The following is a 20,276-nucleotide window of genomic DNA, read 5'->3' on the forward strand; positions in this document are numbered from 1 at the left end:
GGTATCCACTTTCCAAATCTGGAAATGATACAAATATTTGCTTATTTTTATTCTTGTTTTAAGCCATTCTGCTTTTAAACTCAAGCTCACCTTCAAGACTAGGTCTTGAAATCCCTAATCACACAATGAAGTGGATTTCACTTTTTTTTCTCTCTGATTACAAGAGGAAAAATGGAATATATGTCATTTGAACAGACTCGTCCTCCTAACCACATCTACCTAAGACAGAGAGGAGCCCAAGAGGACCACATAGGTCTAGTTGCACTTCAATTTAACACACGAGGAGTGCATACATGGCAGGCAGTCTGCCAGGCATGCTTCATGCCATGTGTCACCCTGTTTATAAGTATGTGTCAGTTCTTGTGTTGACATCTGTCTCCGTGTTGACATTATTATTCTAGCAACTGAATAAATAAATTGAGTCAACACTGCTCCTCTACGGAGATCAGCATGAATCCTACCTCTTCACCTTATCCTGCTGAACGACATGGTAATACCAGCACAAGAAGGATGCTAGCTGTGTCAGGGTACTGCTGCTCCCTTTTTCTCTATAGCCTTATAGCTATAAGCCTCTATATCCTTAAGTATGTACAAATCATACATCACTTAAGGTGGAAGTGTAAGGGTTCTTCCACCTTACACCGCTGCAGCTCTTCATACCTCTCCACCAGCCTGCAAGAGGATACACAGGGGTAGTGCCACTCCTGTCAGGGGAGCAGGAAAACGGGGCTAATGTCTTTCCCCCTTGCTGATGTGATATCTACCTACAGTCCTACAGACAATATGCTGTGCATATGTGAAGCAGCCACACAAGACCTGAATGAGCAGTGCAACTGATGGCCTTCAGAAAGCACTGCTAACCTCTGAAAGGCATCCTCTAGGGTGATCTAGTATCATCAGATGGAAACACAAGACGATATTAGTCAAATCCTTCTACACCTGCGCCCTCAGAAGGCTTTTGGGTGAATATATGAAACCCAATGCGTCCTGCTCACGGATACATCTTGTCAGCTTTCATGTAGATTGTAACAGAAGAGTTTTCATTTGCTATCCAATCTGGGAAACACAAGAACTTTGCACATTCTGCAGCAGTGCAGATTTTTGGGGGATCAGCTGAACACAGCTGAGCTGCTCACGTGTCTGATGTCAAACTATTCTTCTGCACATCACTAGACTTGGCCTCCAGGAAACTGCTATCTACTCACTGGAGATCTACCTCCTTAACTTGAGCTGCTTCTTTGCTTTTCCTGACTGAACTGTGCAGCATGACTGCTGCAATGTGGTATGGTCTTTTGGCTGGAATACCACTTATTTATGCCTTTAGATCACTAGATGGCACTCAGGTCAATCTCTGCAACCAACCTCACCAGGACAAGGGCTTTAAAACATAATTACAAACTCTGAAGGGCTGGTTTTTATGTGAAAAATAGAGTGTTCCTGCTCCAGACCTGATCTGGACCTCCACCAACAAGCCAATTCTCAGATTGCTCTTGCTGTCTTTCCCATCTTGTTTAGTATAAAAACACTTTCCCTTCCCCACAGAGCTGTATGAGTGGAAGCTGTAAATATTGTCTGACTCCATTCACCTTCTGGTTTTCATTTGAACAGAAACCCATCTTTGTCCTTCCAGCCTTTTCCTCAACTATGGGAACAGCTCCAGTGAGCTGCAGGTATGTCGTTGGTACCTCTCCAGAGGAGAGCAGCTATCTGTATTGTAGTTGTTATGTCATTTCGTACCACCACTTCCCTCCAAGTCAAGAGACTTGCTGGACGGTAAGAGTGGGCAGGTAAAGGGTCCAGGTCAAGTTGCTCCACATCCTAGCTCACCTTCTGCTCATCTGTGTGCTATCCTGGCTGTAAAACAGGACAACTGGGCAAGCAGCCCCAGCTTGCTCTATTCACTTTGCCTCATCATCTTTATCCAATGCTCATAATGCAGTGTGTGGTTTGCCAGTTATGACTATCTGCTCATAAAGAATAGTCCTGCCCTTGACAAGCCGTGTTCCAGCCCCCTCTGGCTGGCTGCTGTTCCTGCTAGTGTGCTAGCACGAGGTCCTCCATTCCTGCAACACCATTTCTTTGCATATAGGACCAAGAAGGTTCTCCAGTGCCAGACCTGAGTGTACAGAGCCTCCCTGTCTTCACTACTCTCACCCTCTCTGTAGATTTGTGCTGCTGCCCAACAGCAGAAGGTAAAATGTAGCACCGGAGCACAATGATGTCAATGGCACGGCAAGAGAGGAGACAACAAGGATCTAAAGTCCCCTCTAATGACCACACCAGTCAGCAGCAGCCTAATTTTTTCCAGTATTTGAGTTCTTTGCCTACTGGAAATAGTTGATAAAGAAGCATTCCTTACTAGGCAAAACCTCTGACCATACAGTGACCTTTGTTTTAGTTTCTATCACACACAATGACAGCAGCACTGCTCTGGAAGGCAGTCTGCAAAATGTCCTGCAGAACACAGTGCATCCGCAGAAACCAACACCAGCCAGCTAGCTCATCTTTTATCCTCAGCTAGCATTCCTTTGCTGTGCAGCCTGACAGTCCTAGTAACGTAGGGCTTTTCTTCCATGCCCACAGAGCCAGAGTTGGCTGTAATTCATGCAATGCTGTTCCACTTTCTTCCTCGAATTCTTGTTTTCTCAAGGGGCTGCTCCTTATATGTAGGTTTGCCTTAGCAAAGATAGAATAAGGTTTAAATTTCCCACCTTATTTCAGAGCCATTCCTGCTTTTCCATACTTTATAATGCTTTTGTGGCCTTTCTACACTTACTTTATAATGCTTTTGTGGCCTTTCTACACTTACCTGGCCTTTACTTTTCTAGAACCCATTCCCCTTCAACTCTAAATTGTTTCCCCTTTTCTTACGGCTCCCTTTCTCAAATTAATTTTTTGGGTTTTCTAATTAGTCTCCCCACAGCACTGTGATGTTATTAAAATCAGAGGGGGAGATGATTTTGTGGGACCCACTAATTGCTTGAAAGCTAACAACCTTGTTAAGGTGGATTTAAGAGATGTTAAGTACAGGCTTGCTCTTTGTGCAAGCCTTGACTCAGCACATATGCAAACAGGCTCCAAAAATAGATTCCACTTTCCCAATTCACATGTGATGCATGTGCCTTATTTCTGTGCTGTGCTTTCCAAAAATAGCACTCACACATGATTGGTTGGTCTAAATCTGTGAGCATTTAGCTGATGCTTTTTCAATACAGGCATCAAAGCACTGGGCTCCACAGCCTTTTCATAGAGGGATTTTTCTCATGTGCACCTCCCCCTCTATTCACAAAAATAAGGATTATGTCCTCTCCCATGTGCAATTACTTAAGAACCCTGTGGCAGCTGCACAAACCCCTCACGTGGAGAACTGACTTTAGGTGTAGGCTGAAATATATTTTTAGCTTCTTGCTGCGCTGTCTAGCAGCTGGAAGCAAAGAGGTAACCCATTACCTGAAAACTATCCAACTCCCCTGAAACATCAGCAAGGTCTCTGCAGAGCATTAACCCAGAAATTGCAGCCTGAGAAGCAGAAGGTTTTTGCATGCAGATCTAAAGAAATAGCTTGGTTAGAAACTGAATGAAAGGTTTCGCTCCTGTACTTCAGGGGAGGGAGTTTCTAGGTTGTGTGCAGATGTCTGCCAAAGACAGTCTGGAAACCAGGACCAAATGGTCAGAATGCTGGTGTGGTCACAGGGATCATTTCTTTGTGGAATAAAGCAACTAGGGAGATGAGGAGCAACAGCTTTGCAAGTGCCGTCTCTTAAGGATGACACTAAATCCATACCCCAGTACTTGCATGTTTGCATGGTCCAGCAAGAGACTGTAAAACTCCAGGACATTACAGATAAAGGGATGCCTCACTGGTTTCCACCCACGCTTCAAATGTATCTCTGATACCCGCTATATAATAAGCACAAGAATACTACATAGGAAGAGTCTATACTCTGTGTAGTGATACTGCAAATTTGTTTTTAAGACTCCTGGTGCTCAAGCAAAGTGGCACAATGACACAGAAAAAGCATATAAAGTCACTTTGCCCATTAGAATGCACACCATCATGTACAAGGTTAACTCCACTGCATCAAGCTCTGTGTCAGAGCGAGTGCTATCCTTCCTGCAACTACTGCAAGCAACTAACACATGTGCTATCAATAGTTCAGCAGAAGCAGGATAAACCACCATACCTTGTTTCAGACCCAGGTGGTCCTGCTGATTCAATACTGTAACGATACCATATCAAGGGTCATTAATTGTGCAAATGCAGCCAGAGGTGAAAAGGACAGAGCTGATACATGAGTCATATAACTTAGCAGATATGGTCTTCAAATGCTGTAGTGATAAGGACAGTTCTGCAGCAAAGTATACTTCATTATCTAAATTTGCCTCCCATGGGGCAGATAACATTGTTCTCCAAGCCTGAGGACATGAATTTAACTTGCAAGAGATACAGTGGCTTAAAAACCGCCTCGGCCAACCAATTGGGGACAATTGGGGACAATACTGTGAGGTGTCAAGTACTTACTGACAGCATATGCCTCCCTTTCCCTTATCTAAATAGCCTACTACTACCACTACTTCACTTATCAAGTGCTGCTTTATACTTATTGAACTCCAATGGATTTAATCCTAAATATGCCAGCATAAAAATGTGCTGACAGGACTCAGAACTGGTATCATTGGTGGATTTTTTTTTTCACATAGCAGGAATGTTTAAAGATAAAAAATAATGCAGTTAGTCTAGGGGCAGGAAAGAATTCAAGGAGTTGGTAGCTCAAATCTTATTACCTGCTGGTATCTTTCCTGAGTCATCACAGGCTCTGACCATGCTTCAGCACATTGTATTTAGATACTTAGCTCTTACAGACACTTTTAGAGGAAACTTTGTGAGGGGTTACAGCTTTTTCTCTCTCCAGCCGTCTACACTGCAACACCAGCATCTAAAGTATCATTGATTCCTATTATTCTTAATCTTCCTGTCCCAACACTTTGACTCCTGTCAGACTTTGAGCCTCCTACAAGCCACTACTTCAGAAAAGCAGTGCTACAAACTGCTGATACCCAGTTTGCAGTGGAAATACAACAGCAACCTAGGACTACTGACTGGGCACAGGTCATGAAGGTACCTAAAAGAATATGCCCAAGATGGAGGCTCTGCATCATTTCAGTATTATTCCCCTATGAACAATGCAGGTTCATCTATTCGTGAAACACCTCTGCTATTCAGCAGTGCAGACAGAGCCAACAGCCCTCCTGAGCAGACACAGACTGTGGGGTACAGCAGCACATAAGAGTTGGTGTGTGACAGACAGGCTGGCTCCTCCGCTCTTCAGGCACTACGTAGCACTGGGATGTTAGTGTGCAGATGTGGGTGGGTATGTGAGCGTGCTCTTGATTGCCATTCGCTCTGAGAAAAGACACCCTAGCTTATCCATAGCTCTGAATATGTAAATTCCCTGCTAACATCACAGCCATCTGCTATGGCAATTTTACCTTCAAAACTAGCCAGCCTGCTCAGCTGCCAAGAGCATGAACCAGAACTGGTGGCTTCTAAGGTTTCAGGGTATGGTGCAGAGGGCTGGTGCCAGAATAACTTGAAGTTAGGCAGCTTTCTTGGGGGCTTTGAAAAGATAGTTCTTTGCCCAATGGGATTAGAAGAATACAAGTCATCTGCAATGAAATGCAAACCTAGGCAAAACTTCTCTGATTTGGTTACAAACACAAGCCTTGAGTTAGGTTCACAAAAGGTCACAGGTCTCCTGTTGAACTTGAGACAGGCCTTTCATGAACCAAAACCAAATACAAGGCACTTTAGAGCCTTAAAGCAGTCCAGTGAAGTCAAGTTATGAAAGAGGAGGCAAAAAATAAGGGACAGGTTTAAACAAGAGGAGGTGATTCTCCCTGTGGGAGAACTGAGTTATGGAATTCCTTGCTGCAGAATGTTGTAGATGGTAATTGCTTACAAGGCTTCAAAGGCAACTGGACAAATTCATGGGAGAGAAACCCCTTGGTTGTTTGTAATTGAAACAAATACCCCCAGCTTGTGAAGCTCACGGATGTTTAATGTTTCAGGGAAAGGATTCAGAGCAAGGATTGTGCAAATAAAAAAAAACGTTCTTGTGCCCTCTGCATTATTTCTGTGTCCAGCATCCATAGTCCTTACTAGAGTTCAAATGTACAAAAATATTTATGATCTCAACTTCTACTGAAGTAAGGAATTTTACATTTCTAAATACCCTTAAGATTCTATAGAAAGATTGCTCACCACCTTCCATGCAGACATTCCCTCTGTCCTCTTCCCATGGCATTCACAGAAGAAGTTGTCAAGCAGACACCCTGCATATGTCTGTGGCCTGTAAACTTACAGCTCAACAACACGACCGAGCTATTACATTGCAAGGAATGACCGTACATGGTTTAAAGAGCAGAAAATGTCCTTTTGAGAAATGTTGTTTGCATCAGGAAGTATAGAAAAGACACTGGCTTAAGCATCTATGAAAGACATTTAATATAGACGTTGTACCTCACATTTGTGAAGGGATCAGAGCATGACATGGGCAAACAATGGGTTAAGCTGATGTGTGGTAGCTTATGAAGCCACTGCAGCTCACTGATGAATCTGAGACTAGCTTCTCTTGCAGACAAATGTTCCCCCATATCAACTAGTTTGACTGACATCAGTGGAGCAGTGCCAACTTACACCAGTAGTACATCTGCTCCCACATCTTTACATAACTGTTCCTGACTTTTTCCTTCCTTTAATTTTTTTTTTCTTTCTCCCCACAGGTAAAAAGCTGTGATTATCCCAGATTCATTTGAAAAATGCCACTGAAATTAATGATATCACAATAATTATTACTTATATTTGCTACTGTACATATTTTAAGCCCTTCAAACTCTTCCTTACATTGCTTTCAAAGCTGAGCTGTTTAACTCATTCCCAATCTAACAGGCAAGAAAAAGATCTTTATAAAAACATTACACGTGCTGCAAAACTTGGACCAAACCTGATTTACAGTCACTGTAGATGATCTAATAATGTACAGATCAGGTTCATGCAGCAGTGAGCAATTTGACGGTCAGACCAACGGTGTTTCGGAAAAGGGGAAAGTCATGAGGCAAGTAAAAGGAAGCTCTGTGGAAATAAAGCACTTCACAGTGGGACTGCATTTGCAAAAGCATTTTTCACATTCTACAGTAATGTATGTCTTCTTTAAAAAAATATGTATTGCAAACTTTGGACATGTTTACTATAGGTACTATGTTGATGCCACCCTGGAGAAAATAACAATGGTTTGGCAGCCTGCAAAGTCTTTTAAAAATAGACTGTGAAGCCCCTGAGAAAACAGCAAGGTCTAAAAATAGGAATAGAGCTGAGGGAGGTGGAAAAAAAAAAAAGAAGGAAATAAAAAAGCTTTCCTGATGATAAAGCTCAGGGTCAGCTATAAAACGTGTGGTTCCTTCAAGGACAAGCAATTAATTCATTGCAGTGCTCTGCAATAAAAAGCTTCCTCCCTAATTCCCTCCTGTGCTGCAGGTCCCTCAATGAGGGGAGAAGAGAGAAAAAGGCAGAATTTTAATAAATTCAAGCAGGTGAAACCAGGAGATACCCTTCCTTCCTACCTCTGCCCAGCCCCTGATAAAAGCACCTCACAGAAGTGGCATGTATCTATCTCTGCTTCTCCCACCGTCCTCTCCTTCCACACACCCTGCTGCCTCCGTTCTCCAGTGCCAATGCTGCTTTACACAAAAAAGGATTTTATAAGTATATCCTTGCTGCACTGGCACAGAGACAGACCTCAGGAGGCCGAGAAAATCATTGTAATAATCCAAAGAATTTTAAGCAAATGTCCCACATCCTTGATTGTTCATGATGCAGGAAGCTGGACATCCCACTTTCAACTTACATGCCCAAGCATCAGGATAAGGCATGAGGCTTCTGCAGGATTTTAGATCCCCCCCTTCTGGCCCACTACCATGGTAGTTTTAAGTATCATTTTGTCATGTTTGTGAAATAAAACTGGAGCCCTCCAGTGGCCAAAACCACACATCTAACTGCTGGAGGTTAATCAGAGATGGTCTCCAAGTTAGCTGACCTACTTTCCCTTGGCACTGGCCAACAAACAGTTTGGAAAGGGGTCGACAGATGAAGCTGGTGGGATATACCTGGGCAGCAACCAGTCAACGCAGACAGGCATGAGGACTGTGTATTCTCACAGGTTAAAATCCTGACACATATATCAAATCTGCAATTTGCTCACAGACTACCCCTCACCAGATTTCCTTCTCATTACCATCTGGGAAGACACCAGTGGAAAGGGGAGCCATTTAAAATGGCCATGGTCACTTGTTAGAAATAACATGATCCATTTCTGACTTAGAGAGTTACAGGGGAGGAAAAACCTAGCCTGACTTCTTGGCAGAAGTGCAATAGAAAGGCAAGCCACTGGTACTGGAGAGGTCGGACAGCCCCAGAAATGCCACTTTGTCACCCTAGAGAATAGTTATGAGCCTCCAGGGTATTATCTTCCTTTAAGGTAGTCACAAAATTCAGTCAGATGAGGTTGTGCCTGTGCTTTGGGCAGCTGCTTTACAAGCAAACGCTTATTGTAGATGTTTTGTTTACTTGAACACTTACCTAAGTGTACTTGTGCTTTCTCAAATACAGTGCAGTATTTACCAAGGACTGGACTTAGCAGAAGATGAGCCTTGCGTATTTGCCATCACAGGTTGCAGGGTCTCTGAATGGTGGCCCCTGAAGGTGCAACAACAGTTCCTTTATTGGGATTATTTTATTCTTGTGATCCTCCTTGCCAGGTGATGTTTGATACAAAAGTAAGCATGTTTGGTATCTAGGGTTTCCTTACTTGAACTTTGATTATCCCAGTTTTGATTTCTAGCCCAGAATGCAGGTAAATTGTGTTACATCTGGAGCCATGGAAGGGAAGCGCCATGAAGCCTCCTGACCTCCAATCATCATCAGTGCCCACCTCGCAGGGTCAGCAGCCAGGTTTCTCTGGCGTGCTCCAGCTGAAGGATGTCACAACAGAGTTCTCCCTCACTGTCTGCTCCTCTACAGGGCTACATAAACCTCAACCTGCCTCAGCTCTCATTGCTTCTGGGAGAAACATTGCAGTGGAACAAGAAGCTTTACCAAGCTTAGAGCAGGAACTCCCAGGGGAAATTCCAGTTCTTCTCTTCATTTGTAATACCTAAACCTGCAGACTATGAGCAAGAATAGGGTGACTTCACCACCTGAACACTCTGACATTTTCCTGCCTCTTCTCTTGAGACGTATTGCCTCCAACATAACTTCATTTCAACAAAAATATTCCAAACTCTTAAATCTGAAAACCAGCTAAGCAAATCATTGGTCACTTGTTTCACCATAGAGCAGAGTGACCATTCTCCAGCAGGTCCACAGCCAGGTGCAATCCACCGCAGAGCTCCAACCTATCATTTCTCTGCCCACTAGCAGGTGCCAATAGCAATGCTCTGCTCTGCAGATGATATTCCCAGCAAGTGCAATGGACTGGCACTCTAGGATGCAGAGAGAAGATTAACCTTTCAGCCTGTGTTAGGCCTTCTCTCAAGGATCTTCAAAATCAAGCTGAATGCATAGATGCAAAACAAAAAGAAACATAAAACATCTGAGCTGAATTATTTTCCAGAAACCTCATCATACTTAAGAATGGCATGTAACCAAGGGAAAACAATGGAAAATAATGGCAAGACCTATAGAAATACAGTTTTGCTGTGTTATGAAGCCTGATATGGCTTTTTGAATTTGAAATCCCAAACCATAAGATGGTTGATAAGAAAAGTCACTTGGCCATTCTTCTCCCCTACAACAGATATCTCAGTCCTCAGATATTTTCCTGATGCTGCAAAAACCGAGTGTTAATGTTAGACATTCTGCAAAAGTCCACAGCCCTAAGGACTGTGGAAATAATGAGCATAAGAAAGGAGTTTCCCTCCCCTCAACCACCACAGCCACAAATGGCATTACAATTATCCCTTCTATTCTGGGAGGGCTAGCTTACCACAAAGACCTTTGGACAAGGCAAATAATGACCTTTCTGTCCACCAGAAGCAATCAGCAAAATGAATGGTGAGTCTGCATTTAGAAAAATTCAAGGAAGCATTTGGCTTATTTTTTAAGACAAAAAGAGAGGGTCAAACAGGTGAGGAAGAAGAGGAAAAGGTGGAAGATATTTTGAAGATTACAAAGGTACAGTTGGAGGAACTTCCTGTGGATGAAAAAGCACCAGTGTTGGCGGGAGAAAAATGTTCCAGTGTGTTATATCCTGTCTTGAGATCAAGAAGGCAGTGAGGAGAAATGAACATAATCTAACTAAGAGAGCAATTAAAATGGCTTCAAATACCTTAAAACAAACTGCCTCACTGCAAACTGTTAAGAAAAACAATGGCTCTTCTCACTCCTCCTGGGTCAATGGACAACAAGATGGTGACCAGCGTGGTAAAGCCCTTCCCACTGTAGGGGAGGATCAGGTTCCTGACCACATGAGGAACCTAAACATAAGTCTATGGGATCTGACAAGATGCATCCTGGGTTCCTGAGGGAATTGGCTGTTGTCGTTGCCAAGCCACTCTTCATGATATTTGAGAAGTCATGGCAGTCAGAAGTCCCTGGTGACTGGAAGAAGGGTAATGTTGTCCTGATTTTTAAAAAGGGTAGACAAGATGACCCTGGGAACCTGTCAACCTCACTTCTGTGCCTGGGAAGATCATGGAGCAGATCCTCCTAGAAGCTATGCTAAAGCACCTGGAGGACTCAGAGGTGATTAGTGACAGCCAGCATGGCTTCACCAGGGGCAAGTCCTGTATAACCAACCTAGTGGCTTTCTATATTGGAGTAACCGCATCAGTGGACACAGGTAAACCAATGGATGTGATCTATCTCGACTTCTGTAAAGCCTTTGACACCGTCCCCCACAACATCCTTCTCTCTAAATTGGAGAGATATGGATTTGATGGGTGGAGTGTTGGGTCAATAGGAATTGCTTGGATGGTCACATTTAGAGAGTTGTTGTCAACGTCTTGATGTTCAAATGGCAATCCATGACAAGTGGTGTCCCTCAGGGATCCATACTGGGATCAGTGCTGTTTAATATCTTCATCAATGATATTGACAGTGAGATTGAGTGTACCCTCAGCAAGTTTGCAGATGACACCAAGCTGAGTAGTGCAGTTGTCACACCAGAAGGACGGGATGTCAACCAGAGGGGCCTGGACAAGCTGGAGAAGTGGATCTCTCATGAGGTTCAACAAGGCCAAGTGCAAGGTCCTACACCTGGGTCAAGGCAATCATAGAATCGTGGAATCATAGAATCATAGAATAGTTTGGGTGGGAAGGGACCTTAAAGATCATCAGTGGTTTCAGTGTGGGATGGGGGATGATGTCATGGAGAGCAGCACTGCGGAGAAGGGTGCTGATTGATGAGAAGCTCGATATGAGCTGGCAATGTGCACTCACAGCCCAGAAGGCCAACTGTATCCTGGGCTGCATCAAAAGAAGCGTGGCCAGCAGGGTGAGGGAGGTGATTCTGCCCCTCTATTCTGCTCTTGTGAGACCCCACCTGGAGTATTGTGTGCAGTTCTGGAATTCTCAACATAAGAAGGGTACGGAACTGTTGGAACAGGTCCACAGGAGGGCTGCAAAGATGATCAGAGGACTAGAGCACGTCCCATACGAGGATAAGCTAAGAGATTTGGGGTTGTTCAGCCTGGAGAAGGCTGCAAGTAGACCTCATAGTGATCTTCCAGTACCTGAAGGGGGTGAAAAAGAAAGCTGGGGAGGGACTTTTTACAAAGGCATGTAGTGATAGGACTAGGGGGAATGTCTTTGCATTGAAAGGGGGAAGACTTAGACTAGATGTAAGGAAGAAATTCTTCACAATGAGGGTGGTGAGGCACTGGCCCAGGTTGCCCAGGGAAGTCGTGGGTGCCCCCTCCCTGGAAGATTTCAAGACCAGTCTGGATGGGGCCTTGAGCAGCCTGGTCTGGGGGTAGGTGTCCTTGCCCATGGCAGGAGGGTTGGAACTGGGTGATCTTTAAGGTCCCTTCTGACCCAAACCATTCTATGATTCTATTATTCTATGAAGCTGAATTTGCTTCTGTTCTGTAGGGCAGTATTTACTACACTCTAAGACATGAATCAGTGTTTTAAAAGGAGCAATTTTTTTCTCCGTGCATGGAGCCAAAGTCAGTCCAGTTTAACAACTTGCAGTACACAAGCTCTAGAGACTTCTTACTGGATTATTCAACATTGATATACAGCCCTTGGAAGAGCAGAAACAAGTCCTCATGCCAGCAGCATACAGTTGATATTCAGGTGAGCAGGTACAATGACACAGAGAAAGAAATAAGCAATGACTCAGGAAATCCATGTCAGCAGGACCAAGAAAAAAGGAGTGTCTGCCTGACCTTAGTTGGGAAGAAAGGACACATTAACTTATTATCCATCTCAGCAAAGTGTTTCAGCATGGAAACCTCCAGCTGTGTCCCTAACTAGCCCCCGTGGAAGAATTTGTGTCCAGTCCCTAGAGAAAATTGTTTGGAGACATTTTTTCTGACATATTTCCTTTTCATGCCACTGCAGTCTTTAAAGGGGAGGCATGGACTGAAACAACAGCCCCAGAATGAATCCTGGGCTTAAAGTCTTGCATTTGTCGGATGAGGCCAGTGGACAGTAACTTTATGAAGACAAAGGTCTGACATGAGTCTTAAGAGGAGATGGTTCAAGTGCCCTTAAATATATTGTTTTATTAGTAGCAAAGAACTTTCTGTTGCTCTAATTGCCAGATACACAGCCTCTGTCATCTTAACCATCCCCAAAAGATGCAATTCAGATAATGACAGGATAACCATCTTAATCACAGTCATCCTGTTAGAAGTGACACCCTACCCCAGCAGGGAATGTTACTAGTGGTCAGAGTGGAATTTGTTTCCTGCATCCACCCCAGTGCAACATTTTGTGGTGACTGTCAGATTCAGCAGCTGCACTACTGGTGCATTTGGTGTAGCCTGGATTGGCCAAGATAAGAAAATGCTTTGATCCCTACTTGGCATGACTTTTGGAGTAAAATCATAACCATTTCTTGTTAGTTCTTTGAGAACTTCATCACATCGTTAGAGTCTTCCCTGTCTGAAAGAGTTTGCTTTTTCTAGAGGAATAAACCAGTCCCTGGATCACCACATAAGGCCACCACTGCTACTAGACATTCTGACCACACCTCAAAAGTGTGCTCTTCAGTGAGCTTTGTGAGCTTGTTCTGTTCCCTCTGGCTCTACAAGCAATATTAACTGGAATCAAGTAGGCTTGTCTGGCTTGCATTAGATCCCAGCTATCCAGCCAGCAGAAAATCTAGAAATGTCCCGCCAGTTCCATCTCTAATCCTCTAGGTATGCCTTCTATCTCCCATACCACCTTAGCTACTACAGCTCACAACAGGATGTGGTTGCTCCATCAGTGAGACACCAGTCCTATTTCACAGGAACAAGCCACTTTCTGACATTGAGAAAGCTACAGCTTTTAGACACTGGGAGCACATAAGCTCAGTTTGCTGTCACTTCTTGCTGCAATTTGTATGCACATGATTCTATTGACTGAGCTCCTGCTGTAACCTGAAGGAAAGACTTTACATGTGCCTAAATATCTGTTCTGTCTATTCCCTCCAAATACATTTCCTTCTCCTAGCAATTGATTGAACATGAGACTAAGGAGCCGTTTTTACAAGCTGGCAACAGTTTGGGTATCTCCTGGTGGCAATAAATAGAATTTCAGTTACTAAAATCAGGACCTCTGTAATAGACCTCTCTGATTTAGCACATGCCCATTCCTGACTACTCACTATCTGCTTTGCTGTGGTCCCTAGCATCCCCAGTCACAGGCTACAGTACCAAATTCTGACAGACTTCATTTGTGGCAGCCACAGGACAGGAAAAAGAGTGTCTCTTGACTCCAGATACGTTAAGACCCAAAGAGTCTGGTTATTCTGTACTGTCTTGCACGAGCCTGGGCCACACTTGTGTTTGTCGCTTGTAGCAACAATGTCTTCAAACAGCTAAGTGACCATGGGAACAAAGGTTTGCCAAATACCATAACAAAGGTATCTGCTGCCACTGCCCTCGAGAAAAGATGTAGGTCCAGCACAGTGGCTGACGTCAGAGCAGGGCTTTTGTCCTTGGGGCCATTGTCCACAGCTAATAGAAGACTTCACTGTCAAAGAGGCAGAAGAGCACCTGCTGTAAAATCTTGAGGCTAGAGATTCATCTATAAGATGACATCATATTTAATAATGAAAAAGGGTTGAGAGCATTACAGTGCTGTTACTTCATGCTGATAAATTCCACCATGATTAATAGCAACAGTAATTAAAAAGATTTTGAAGTGCAATATGATAGAATAATTCCTGTTTCAAAAATGGATATTTTTTTTCTCAGAGAAACTTTAAATGCCACAGCCCTGCCATGAGAAGGAATCTGGTGACAACCCTTGGTGGCACAGTTCTCAGCCCTCTGCAGCCTCAGGTCTGTCCACTTCACATATGGGGAACACTGCTGCATTTCCTCGTCCATAACAAGCTTCCTTTCATGCAAAATCAGATGCTTTAGGATTGGCAAGGTCAACTCTATAACTACTCAAATTCCAGAAGCTAAGTAGAAAAGGATAATTTTTCTTACGCTTTTTTGTGTCACCCTGTAACCTCTAAATTGGAACAGTACCCCTCTCATCAATTTCAACGGGATGTTTCATATAATTTTATATAAGACTCATCATCTGGGGAATGTATCTGGCATCATTTTTAAAGCCAGAAAGGACTGCTATGATCATATAAAGTAATCAAATTAGAAAAGGGAAGGAAACAGTGGAAGTTCAACCTATTGACAAAACAGACCTGTGGTGCAACTAGCTGTTCTCACACTGTCACCCTTGAACCTTTCCCATCTAAATCCACGAGTTACCCTGAACGGACAACCTCAGCAGGCATCCACCCCCTACTTCCATCAGCAATGGCATAACACCCCACACTAGTGAGGCAAAGGACCCACATTTTATCACCAAAACAATAAAGGAGAAGCCAGTACAGCACAAGTCTAAAGTCACCAATACTGTCATGTCAGCATAGTTTTCCCACTTGGAGAGTTTTAAACCAGCATGCATGGGCAGCTCCATGGACACTAATTCATGAACAGATTTGGGGGGGGGGTAGGATATAAAATAAATAAAGCAAACAGCTACATAGTCTGTACTAAAAAAAAACAGAAACAAAAAACCAGAAAAATATAGAGTGTCCTAGAGACACTTATCCATATGATAAGTATTTACACGCCTGAAACAGAGCTATAGAGGAACAGAAAAAAAAACAGAAGAAGAAATAAATCAGGCATTCAAACTTTCTCCAGTTCATCTTCGAATGCATCCTGCGCCCTCTCCTGGAGGGCTCTCCTCCTCACAGCCCAGCCACAGCAGAGACAAAGGGAAAAATAGAGGTCTGCAATGACAGGGTCAGAGCTGGGGAGAGGCAGGGGCCATTAAAGGAGAAAGCTGAAGCGATATAATTGTGACAGAAGGGTTATAAATGAGAGGAAAACTACGCACTATAGAACAGCTGATGTGGGTGGACTTGCTTCCTATAGTTTGCCTAGAGCAGAAGGGTTGGACAAAGGGATCTTAGCTCACTCTACAGAAGAATTAACAGAGTGGACTCCAAAATTTGGATACTATAGTGGAGCAGGCAAGCAGGAGGGACCTTCAGAATTGCTGATTTACTAAAAACTTGAGCAGAAGTCTCTGGCTACACGGTCCCTTGCAAAATTCTACAAGCCTCTGATTTTAGTAAACCTGAGAGGAAGAGCAGATAAGCAACACCAAATAGTTGTTGCTAAAGTGTTCCTTCCTGGAGCTCGCTCAGAAGTGTGAAGAGCATTGTCCTGGCTTGGCCAGGAAATATCTAATGCAACAGATGTCACACCAGCCATTTCCCTTGCGGGCTTGTTGTACAGTTCTACAGAATCCAAGAGCGAGCAGCTGATCGAACCTTCAGCATCTCTTTCAAAAGATGGATTTTCTTTGAGAATCATGCTTCTCTAGAGATTTCTACTAAATTAATTCAAGCCAGTAAGCCCAAAATGTCTGAATTCAGTGCAAGAAATTCTCCCTGAGTTTTATGAAGTAGCAAGAGTCATCATATTTAATCTGATTGTCATAAATTTCATCCTGAAGCATCACAATCAATAACATGCCTTATGCTGGGAAGTTATGAGGCCTGAAGTCTGTCAAAACATTCTGGCCCCATGCAAACTGTTCATTTGGGGTTGTTCTAACTCCTAGACTCTCAGTTCCTCAAATTATTAGGGAGCGTATTAGTTGTCATCAGCAAAATCCACATCAGCAATCACTGTGTTGTGTTGGTTCCAGTGTCCAGGACTAGTCAGTTTAATTTATTAGCACAAATGCCACCTTAGCTTCTTGTGGAAATAAAACTCAGAATCCACCTTTAAAGTCGCTCCAAGTATTGTGCATTATATTTCCCTCATTACATTTCCCTCTCATTGGGAAGACTGCAAACCATATGAACGCAGTGCACCCAGCCTTGAAGATAAACCTCTGCTGAGTTGTGCCTTGAACAGTGACTAAACTGCAGAGGAGAGAAAGGTTTCCTGGTATAGTCACACTTTTCAGGGGAAAGGAACTCAACAGGAATCAGAACTGGAAACAAAACAAAACAAAACCAATAAACAAAAAAACGAACAAGACAGGCCAGAGCAGATGCAGCTAAGGAAAGGTAATATGTCAGCTTTCCTCCTTCTCAATCAAATACAGTCACATTGATCTTGCCAGCCTTACTGCAGTGCCACCCCAGACACTCACATCAGTGTATGCACAATCAGAATCTGCATATATATATATTAACTTTTTTCTTCTCATACCTGTATTTCATCCTGCTGCAGTGTCCCCTCTCCATCCCATTAGTGTTTAAACTAGACCAGACCAAGTAGTTTAGTATGACTGAAACCCAGTATACCCTTCTCTGTGTATACTCCATGAAAGTAACCCTGATACATCTGACTCCACTTGTAAGGGCCACAGTGCTTCTCACACTGATCTGTATGAGCTATAGTCATGGATGATACAGTCTGAATCTTTCACAACACAGATATCAAACAGTATCACAGCACCACCAAGCATCATTAGCAGTAATAACGCCCTCTCTCCATCTCTCTCTTCCATCACCAACCCCCAGCTCCTTGCTAATCTCACCTCATGGATGGAGCAGTTCCCAAAGACAGGGTAAAGTCAACGTTACTTCTGGGGACTGCCCATAGTGTGAGACAGCACTGAGACTTAGCACTTCACCCCACCTTTCCCCGCAGGCTTTGAGATCCACATTGCTTTCTAGGGACAGTGTTTCCCTGACCAGGGCATGCAGAGATCTGATGACTCCCTGGGAGAAGGGGAGTTCCATAAACTAGCAGGAAGGGTAATCCCTTTGTCTCCCTCTCCACTGCCACAGTGAGGCCAACAGGGATCACACAAGAAGCAATTCCAGAGGGAGGCAGAGTGGCTGAGTTATAGTAGGACTACACAGTACCAAGCAGGTCCTAGCAGGGAAGCAAAAATCTGGTCCCCATACTAAAGATACTGCAGCATATTTGCATCTTTGCCACTTGGTCCCTCCCATTTGGAACTACCGTGCTCCGAGCCTGGTCACCATCAGGAGTGCCTGGTATGAACAAAAGTCCTAGGTGGTTATTTTTATGGTGATATAAGCAACAAAATGACTATACTGTATGTGCAGTGTAATCAGAAGACAGAAAGTGAGCAACTGCAGTAGGCAACCGTACCTGGCTGATTTGGAAGTATCTGCAACAAAACATGTCTGTATAGTGAAGTGTGTTAGGAAAGGAGGTGACTTTCTGAAACATAGGATCTCCTTTACACCTTCCCGAGATCACTTTAAATGTCACCCAAACCAGGGGTGTTGCTATGCTACCTTCAGCTCCTGCTTCACAAAGATGTGTATGCACTGAGCCTCCACAGACACCTCCAGCTCCCAAACAATATTCAGGTAAAGACATATTCTGCTCTACTGAGCACTTAGGCTTGGATTCTTACTATCCCCATGCTGCTTCCTACAAATCACTGGGGAGGGGGTCCTGCTATTCTCGACCCTCACAATTGCATGCAAAGAAAGATCAAGAGATCACAGCAAAGCAAGTCTTAAATGAGCATTTGCTTCTCCCACGCGGCTGGCTGAACTTGCTGACCCTAAGGACACCAAGCTGGGTTCACAGTCCACTCCAGGCTTGTTCACTGCGAGCATAATAGAGATCGTGGTTACATGATGCATCTTTGACTATCACAACGCACTTGAAATTGTAGGGCAAGGAAATTACGACATAGTTGCCATCATGGAAATGTGGTGGGACGACTCGTATAATTGGAGTTCTGCTATGGTGGGATATAAATGCTTCAGGCAGGATAGGAAAGGTAGGAGAGGTGGTGGATTAGCCCTCTATCTTAGAGAGCACTTCAATATCCTCAAGCTCGATTATGGTGATGACAGGATTGAGTGCCTGTCGGTAAAAATCAGAGGAGCCCACAAGAAGGAGGATATTGTGATGGGAGTCTGTTGTAGACCACCCAGCCAAGAAGAAGAAGCTGATGAGCTCTTCTATAAACAACTGGGAGAATTCTCAAGTTCGTTAGCTCTTGTCCTTGTGGGAGACTTCACTCTTCCCGATGTCTGCTGGAAGTACAATTCAGTGGAGAGGAACAGTCGAGGAGGTTCCTGGAATGTGTGGATGACAACTTCCTCACACAACTGGTGGAAGACCTGACAAGGGAAGGCACCCTCCTGGACTTACTGTTTGTGTACAGTCCCTCCTGGACTTACTGTTTGTGTACTGTTTGTGTCCCCTTGTTGGGGATGTGACAGCTGGAGGATGCCTGGGGCAAAGCAATCGTGAGATAATACAATTCTCAGTTCTAGGTGAAGTGAGGAGGGGGGTAGCACAACGGCCACACTGAACTTCCAGAGGGCAGACTTTGGACTGTTCAGAAGGCTGGTTCATGAAGTCCTATGGGAGACAGTCCTTAAGGGCAAGGGAATCCATGAATGCTGGGTACTCTTCAGGAAGGAAATCCTAGCAGCGCAGGAGCAAGCTGTCCCCATGTGTCGGAGAATGAGCCAGTGGGGGAAAAAACAGCCTGGTTGACCAGGGAGATATGGGTGAACATCAAAAAGAATATGAATGTCTATAAACTTCGGAAGAAGGGACAGGCGTCTTGGGTAGACTACAGGGAGGAAGTGAGATCGTGCAGAGGAAGAATCAGGAGGGCTAAAGCCAACTAGAGCTCACATTGGCCAAGTCAATGAAAGATACAAAAAATCTTTCTATAAATACTTTATCAATAAGAGGGGGACCAGGGAGACTATTTGGTCCGTATTAGATGTAAAGGCAACAACTGTGACAAAAGATGAGGACAAGGCTGAGGAACTTAATGCCTTCTTTGCCCAGTCTTTAGTAGCAAGGAAAGTTGTTCCCTTTGTGTTCATACCCAGGAGACAGAGGAGCAGAACAAAGCTCCCATGTTCCAAGAGGAGGTGGTTAGAGACTTACTTGCCCAATGAGACACTCACAAGTCTATGGGGCTGGATGGGATCCACCTGAGGGTATTGAGGGAGCTGGTAGACATGCTTGCTCAACCCCTTTCCATCATCTTCCAGCAGTCCTGGCTGACTGGGAAAGTTCCACTTTCTGGAGGCTGGCTGATGTTATACCCATCTTCAAGAAGGGTCGGAGGGAGGACCCAGGAAACTATGGGCCCATGAGTCTGACCTCAGTGCTGGGCAAAGTCATGGAACAGGGGATCTTGAGTGCTATCATGAAGCATAAGCAAGAGAACCAGGTGATCAGGTTCAGCCAACACGGGTTCATGAAAGGCAGGTCTTGCCAAACTAACCTGATCGCCTTCTATGACAAAGTGACCTACCTACCAGAGGAGGGAAAGGCCATGGATGTAGTCTTCTTGGACTTCAGTAAAGCCTTTGACACAGTTTCTCACAGCATTCTGCTTCAGAAACTATCTGCCTTTGGTGTGGACAGGCGCATACTCTCCTGGGTGAAAAACTGGTCAGATGGCTGGGCCCAAAGATTGGTGGTACATGAAGTTAACTCCAGATGGAGGCTGGTCACAAGTGGTGTTCCCCAAGGCTCAGTGCTGGGTCCAGCCCTGTTCAATGTCTTCA

At 44.2% G+C, this 20,276-nt stretch overlaps 2 protein-coding genes across 3 annotated transcripts in view; both read right to left on the bottom strand.

The window, feature by feature from the left end:
• The window catches only part of KCNA1 (potassium voltage-gated channel subfamily A member 1), a 58,469-nt gene extending 52,120 nt beyond the window's left edge, over window positions 1–6,349 (bottom strand). Inside the window, exon 1 of the mRNA XM_054059491.1 lies at window positions 6,266–6,349. The gene's annotated coding sequence lies outside the window, so the exon portion shown is untranslated. The remainder of the gene's footprint in view (window positions 1–6,265) is intronic.
• Window positions 1–20,276, bottom strand: part of LOC104066636 (potassium voltage-gated channel subfamily A member 6-like) — a 71,689-nt gene that overhangs the window by 15,438 nt on the left and 35,975 nt on the right. The gene's annotated exons all lie outside the window — the stretch shown is intronic.

This window comes from Cuculus canorus, chromosome 1, assembly GCF_017976375.1.
Source record: "Cuculus canorus isolate bCucCan1 chromosome 1, bCucCan1.pri, whole genome shotgun sequence".
In the NCBI taxonomy this organism is placed as follows: domain Eukaryota; kingdom Metazoa; phylum Chordata; class Aves; order Cuculiformes; family Cuculidae; genus Cuculus; species Cuculus canorus.